The sequence below is a fragment of the Entamoeba invadens genome (genome assembly GCF_000330505.1).
Source record: "Entamoeba invadens IP1 unplaced genomic scaffold scaff_1105074724501, whole genome shotgun sequence".
NCBI lineage: Eukaryota > Evosea > Mastigamoebida > Endamoebidae > Entamoeba > Entamoeba invadens.
In genome coordinates, this window is record NW_004443707.1 from 18,560 (window position 1) to 26,022 (window position 7,463).

Genomic DNA, 7,463 nt, shown 5'->3' on the forward strand with positions numbered 1-7,463 from the left:
AGCTCGGTGTTACAAAACGAAAAACAAAAAAGGAAAGAAACCCAAAAAACCAAATCAAATTAAAAATTGCTGTTATAGTAAAAAAATGGTATAATAATAATTTAATGAAGTAAAATAAAAACAAAAATGTATAGTTAAAACAATAACATTTATATAGTTTTATAAATAGATTATTTCGGGTTTCGGTGAAAAAGTATTCACCAAATACTAATAAACTCTTTTCAATAATTCGTCATTGCCCTCAATTAGAGGTAAAAAATGCAAAATTAACCTAAGATATTTAAATTTTAAATATTTTTATTTGTTGTAGTTATATGAAAAAATTTATTTTTTGATGTTAAATTGAAACAAAAAAGTGTATGACCTCTTTATTATTTTGAAATTTATGTTATTTCCCTGTTATTTTTCCTTTTCCATAAAATAGTCATTATTTTTACTATTTTTAAAAACAAAGAAAATCAATTTCAACTTTAAAAAAATAAAACGATTATTTTACCTCTTCACTGTCATGTATATTTATTTATAAAAATGCATTAATTTAAAATCGATATTTTTTGTTTATTCAAATAAAGTCGAATGAATTAATTGTAAATATTAATTTAATATGTTGATCATTAACAAATTTTGTCGAATTTAAAAGTTGTAAATCAAATAATTACATATGATAAAATATACATTAGAAAAGTGAAATATCTTGTTGCAGAAAAACAACCAGTTAACATTTTGTGTCTTCTTGATATCATGATGTGTCAGTTTGTAATGAATATTTTTGGAGTGATGTACTTGAAAATTACATTGATCCTCAAACAATTTTTGATCTTGAAAAGTTGTATCATTTAACCCATTTTGAAGATAAATATGTTGATATAGATTTGATTATTGGAGGAACTTCAAAAAAATCAGAAATTAGATTTCCAATTGAAGATCAAATTGATTATCTTTATCAAAAGGTACAAATTCTTGAAAATCAAATGAATGATTTTAGAAATAAAAGATGTGTAATATCTAATATTGATATGAGTCTGGACCCAACAAAGTCAAAAGAACAGAATATAAAATTGTGTATAGATTAAGGATTTACAAAACAATGTGATATTTAATATGTTTTTAATTATTTTAATATAAAAGTTCCAAGATATTCAAAACTTAAAAAAGCAATTGACAATTATCCTTATGTTATTGAACCAAAAAGAGGAAGACCAACGAAAATTGATAATAAAGTTATACAAAAAATACTAAAAAGAACTAGAAATAAAACCAAAGAAACTTTGAGTAATGGAGTTAAATATTTAGAAAGGTATTACAAACAAAAAATAAGCAAAACTAGTTTGTGGAAAATAAAACATACACTTGGTTTCAGATATAAATCACCAAGAACAGTACAATTTTTAAACAAAAAAGATTACAAAGCCTGAAAAGAATTTGTCCAAAAAGAATTAAAATTGCTCGACAAAACTAAAAGTAAAATAATAAAAACTATTTTTAGTGATGAAGTTCGTGTATGTTGTCAAAATGACAATTTTAATAAATTGTGGTTGGAAAGAGGTAAAATTACAAATAACACCTGTGTATCAAAAACAAATTACCCTTTAGGAATCATGCTTTTTGGAGCCATAGGAATTAATTTTAAAAGTAAACTTGTCAAATTTAATGGAAAGATAAACTCTGAAAAATATTGCAAAATCCTGGTAAAAAGCAAAACCATCAAAGTGTTATTAAAAGGTAAAAAAGATTCATGCAGGACAACGCAAGTGTGCACAAATCAAAATACACTTTAGATTTTTTGAATAATAAAAACGTATCGCTAATAAAGAATTGGCCAGCTCGAAGTTGTGACTTAAATCCAATTGAGCACCTGTGGTCATATTTGAAAAGGAAAATAAGAATAGATAATAAGTTTGATGAAAACGATCTTTTTCAAGCATGTAATGATGTTTGAAATAGAATACCTCAAAAAACAATCAACAAATTTGTTGAAAGTTATAGCAAACGGTTGATATTGTGCAAAAGAGAAAAATACTGAAGTATTGCAAGACTAATGACGAAAAGTAATCCAAATTATTTTTAATTGTTATCATATTTTTCACAAAATCGTAACTGAAAAAATGATGCTTTTATAAAACAAGTTTACCAATATCAAAAAAATAAAAACACCATAGTACATTTTGGTTTTTTGATTACTTTTTAATGTAAATAAGAAAAAATGATTTAGTTTTATGCTTAAATTTGAAAAATCTGTTAATATTATTTTATTAAAAAATCATATGTGCAGTTTTATGTATACGTGTGTATAATTAGAATTGTTTGTACAAGCAGGGTCTATCATGTGACAAAAGTGTTTTTTCTTTGTTGTTTGCCACGTCACCAAAGTGGGCTTGAATTTATGTTCACTCAGTTCTTTTAGATCTAGCGGCGAGCTTAAAGCCGACTTTTGTATAAGAAAAAACTTTGAAACAGATAGTTTTTTTATCAATACTTGGCAAAATTATGGGAAAACAAGCCAATTCAATTCTTAAATATCGGTTTTTATTTTATAACCGCTGTGATTGCCATAATTAACACAAAAAAAATGTGACAACTGCAGCACTGTTTTACACGTCAACCCGATAGTTACAAATAACATTTTAATAACACAAATAACAATGAAATAACAATCTATTAAATAATTGTATTTTTATTAATAATATGTAATAAAATAAACCTATTCAACTTATAATAAAACCAAAAAACTGATAACTAATAATTAAAAATGCTATAAAACAATTAATTATAATAAATAAATGTTTATTTTCATATTTATATTTAACGTTACTAACTAAATATTAATATTTTAAAACTATATTAAATAATAATAATACAAAATCAAAAACACAAAATGTTTGTTAATTATTAAATATACTATATAACATATGATATCAATACTATAGTTTTAAACTATACAAATTTAAACAATGTATTAATAATTAATTAAATTGTTTAGTACATGATTTATATTTATAACTATAAACTTATAGTTTAAATAATTATATATTTATTATTAATGTGTAATGAACATTTAAATATTAAGATAGCTATGTCTAATAAATCGGGCATTTTATTTAGAAACGCTATATAATCAAAAGCAGTTATAGGACAAAATAATTATTTAGTCTCAATAATAATAATCAACTAAAATTATATATTAAAATATTAATAAATATAGTTAAAAGACACACATATTGAATTATTATTTATTTACCCAAAAATGATAGGTAATAAATACATCGTTTATCGGGATCGATGACATTTAAATAACACAAATACAAATACAAAAAAGAATAACAATTTGAAAAACAAAATTTCCAAAACATTGACATATTTTTAAAATACCATTTGAATTTCAAAATAGAATTTATATTAAAGACCTTTAAAAAACAACCCAAATATAACAAATCACAACAAATAAAAACCATCCAATTATAACAAATAAATCAAAACAGGTTCAAAATTTACAATAATAATTGTTAAAACGTGATACACACAACACAAATTATAACAAAATTAACTTTGCCATCAAACAAAACAAAGTTAACAATCATATTTTTTTCACGCCAAAAAATTAAAAACGTCCGCGAGTAAAAAAAAATTCGGTCTTTTTTACCATCAATTTTGTATAGATTTGAACTGTTTTGGTTTTTTTGATTGCAACAAACCGATTTGACAAAAAAATACAAAAACATCAATTTATATAGTTTAGTTTATAGTAAAATTTACCAAAAATGAAATTATATATTTTATAAAAAAAAATCTAACACTTTTACTATATTAATTAAATTAAATAAATTATACTATTTTAATTATAAACAATTAAATAATAAACTAATACATTAAAAATGATTTAGCTTCGTGATACAAGTTTTTATATTCATTGGGTATGGTTGTTTTGTAAGCCTTGTGTATGAGTCCATTCTTGCATTTCCCTGTTTGTCTTCGAGAATTGATTCACACCATTCCAATTAATGTTGTCTAGGAACCTTTCTCCTCTTCAGTCCTTAGATATTTTTTTCCTCTTCTAAGTATTTGCTACTTCCACCAAGATCTTTCTCAAGTCTGTTTCAATAGAAATTACTTCTCTACCTTTATCACTCACGTATTCTTGGCACCATGCATTTCCTTACTCCTCGTGTGCCTCAGCCTCCACAAGGATACATTATCACTCTCTCTCATTATAATACCTTCCATTTTCAGGGCTTATCCATTCGATCGGTGAGTTGTTACACACTCCTTAGCGATTTCCAACTTCCATGGCCATCAACCTGGATTCAATGTGAATGAACCCTTTTATGGTTCTTCTCATGTAAGACTTGGATACTTTATCTGTATGTTCGTTTCATCCCGCATCGCCAGTCCTGCTTACCAGACTTGGCCGATTTGAAGTCGCATATGCTCACTCCTAATAAATTAGTATATTTTTGATTCTCTCGACTATTCATAGTTTGTTAAAATGTTGAAAAATCAAGCTCTCCATTACATCCAATCATTATCTTTACCAATCGTCACTACTTTCTCACTTCAACCTTCCCAAAGGAATATTCAGGTGGAACCAGCTACTAGATAGTTCGATTAGTCTTTCGCCCCTATACTCATATATTGCAAGTAATTTGCACGTTAACACTCCTTAGTCCTTCTACCAAAGTTTCCTTCGGCTTTAAACACCACAAGCATAGTCACCATCTTTCGGGTCCCAACAGTTTAACTCCAGCCTTTTCTTGGTCACTCCTGCTATATGTATAGTCCTTCGTTCTCGCTACATATCTGGGCTTTCTTCCCTTCCTCTCCTCGTGGGGAAACTGAAAACGTTTCTCCAAGAGGCATAATTATTTCAATTATTTATCTTTGTCAAATATATTTTACAGATCATCTATTTATATTGTGTTTTTTCATTGTATTTTTAGTTTGTTTCGATTTATATTTATAAAATGGATTTTTTTCAATGTAAAATAAAAAAACTATTTTGGTCAAAAAAATAAGAAGCAAATATTGTTTGGATTTTTATCAAAATGAAAAACATTTTTCTCAGAAACACAAAGTTAATTAATAATATACAAAACAATAATTGTTTTTAACACTTAAAATAAACTCAGTTTTTAATATCCAAATTTCATTTTAGTCTTAATTCAACAAACTATTTATTATGGTAATGTAACTGTTGTTATTAATTAATTTTCTCTTTAAAAATTAAGTAAAACATGACTGTTTTATTGATAAAATTATTAATTATTTACAACAAAACAGTGTTATTTTTTAATTTAAAACACTCTATTTAAAAGAAACAACCCAATTTTATCAAATGCCATAACAAATTAAAAATACTTTAAAAAGCCCGTTTGTTAGAATTTTTATGTTTAAATTAAATCAAAATCTGCAAAAAGGATTATCAATTGACAATGAAAACAAACTCATTTTGGAATTTGGAATTTATATTTAGTCAATAAAGCAACAATAAATTTAATTAATAATCAATTAAAATAAACTATAATAAAACCATCTTCTTGTCTTCCTATTTAAGTTAAAACAACAACAAATTTTTAATTAATCTTTTTTAAGCATTTTTTCAACTTAATAAACTGGTAAAAGGTTTTATTTTTTTAAGTAAAATATATATAATTTCCAAGCTATTTGTCCATTTGTGGTAAAAGAGAATTATTTTTATCTTGTTACAAAAATATTTTTGTAAATTTATCGACTTTAAAAATTGTGTAATTATTTCCAAAATAAATATTTTTGACCAAATATGTTTTTTATTTTAATATACAACAAAAAACGCATTTCTGAACAAAAAATAAATTTATGTTTTTATCAAATTACAAAATATACAAGATATATTATATTATAATCCATAATAATACATAATAATATTTTATTATGTATATTATACATAATAATATAATATATTTTATTCAAATAAAGAAAAAAATGGACATGGGGAAGAAGGATGGGAATATAGGGGAAATAGGTTATTTGTGGTTTAGGGATGTCCTCCCGTTATCAAGGACGTCCTTCTGTGTATAAAATTATCCTTTTTGTTGTGTCTACTGTGTTTTTAAAACTATGTAACGAGTTATATTTTTATTATTAATTTACTATCAAAAATTATAATTATTTCCAAAAATACATTTCATCATGGACAAACGCAAAACAACAAGTACTTTTGTTATAAATTAATAGTTAAAAACTAATTCAAATTTAAATTAATTTTTTTGAGTCAGTTCGAATAACTTTGCAAAGATAAGTGAATTACATCAGTCGACCTCCTCGATCTTCACCCCTTTGTGTCGCTCTTATTTGTGCCCAATTGTTGTGCACCTGACATGTTACCAGCTGCATACTGTTGATAATTTTAGTGAAGATGGGCTGGATCTTAGCCTCAGCTTCCTTCTGTTTCTGTGTGTATTCATCCTTTCATGCCGATTGGTTCTTGTCGAGCCAGTCGAGTGTCTCCATTGATGGTTGCTTCAATTGCCGCCTTGTCATCTGGTGAGAGCTTTGTTGTAATTTGTTCGTTGAGTGTGTTTTTCATCGAGTAGCAGAAATTCTCGTGTCCATTTTTCCCCTCGATACGTTCCTTCATCTTGTCGTCCTCTGCCTTGAACTTCTCTGCGTCTGCAATCATCTTGTCGATCTGCTCCTTTGAGAGTCTTCCCTTGTCGTTGGTGATTGTGATCTTGTTCTTCTTTCCTGTTGTCTTGTCTTCAGCTGAGACATTCAGAATCTTATTTGCATCTATGTCAAATGTGACTTCAACTATGTGACTCCACATGGTGCTGGCGGGATGCCACTCAACTCAAACTTGCCAAGCAAGTTACAATGTGATGTCATGAATGCCTCACCTTCAAACACTTGGATCAGCACGTCTGGTTGGTTGTCTACATATGTTGAGAAGATTTGTGACTTCTTTGCTGGAATCGTCGAATTTCGTGGTATCAGTGCTCTTCACACCGCAAGCAGTCTCAATGCCAAGTGTCAATAACACAACGTCAAGCAGCAACACATTTTCTGCTGCTTTCCCAGTTAGAATGGCAGCCTGCACGGCAGCGCCATAAGCAACAGCCTCGTCTGGATTCATGCTCTTGTTGATCTCCTTCCCATTGAAGAAGTCTTGTAATATCTGCACAACATTTGGAATACGAGTTGATCCACCAATCAACACACGTCGTCAATGCTTCCTTTGTCCAATTTGGCGTCTTCAAGCACCTTCTCGACTGGTGCTATTGTTGACTTAAAGAGGTCGATGTTGAGTTCTTCAAAACGCGCTCTTGTGAGTGATGTGTAGAAGTCGATACCTTCATACAACTGGTCGACTTCGATGTTTGCTGTTGCTGCCGATGACAGTGTTCGCTTTGCCCTTTCACATGATGTTCTGAGTCTTCTGACTGCTCGTGCATTGCCTGAAATGTTTTCTTGTACTTTCTCTTGAACTCGGC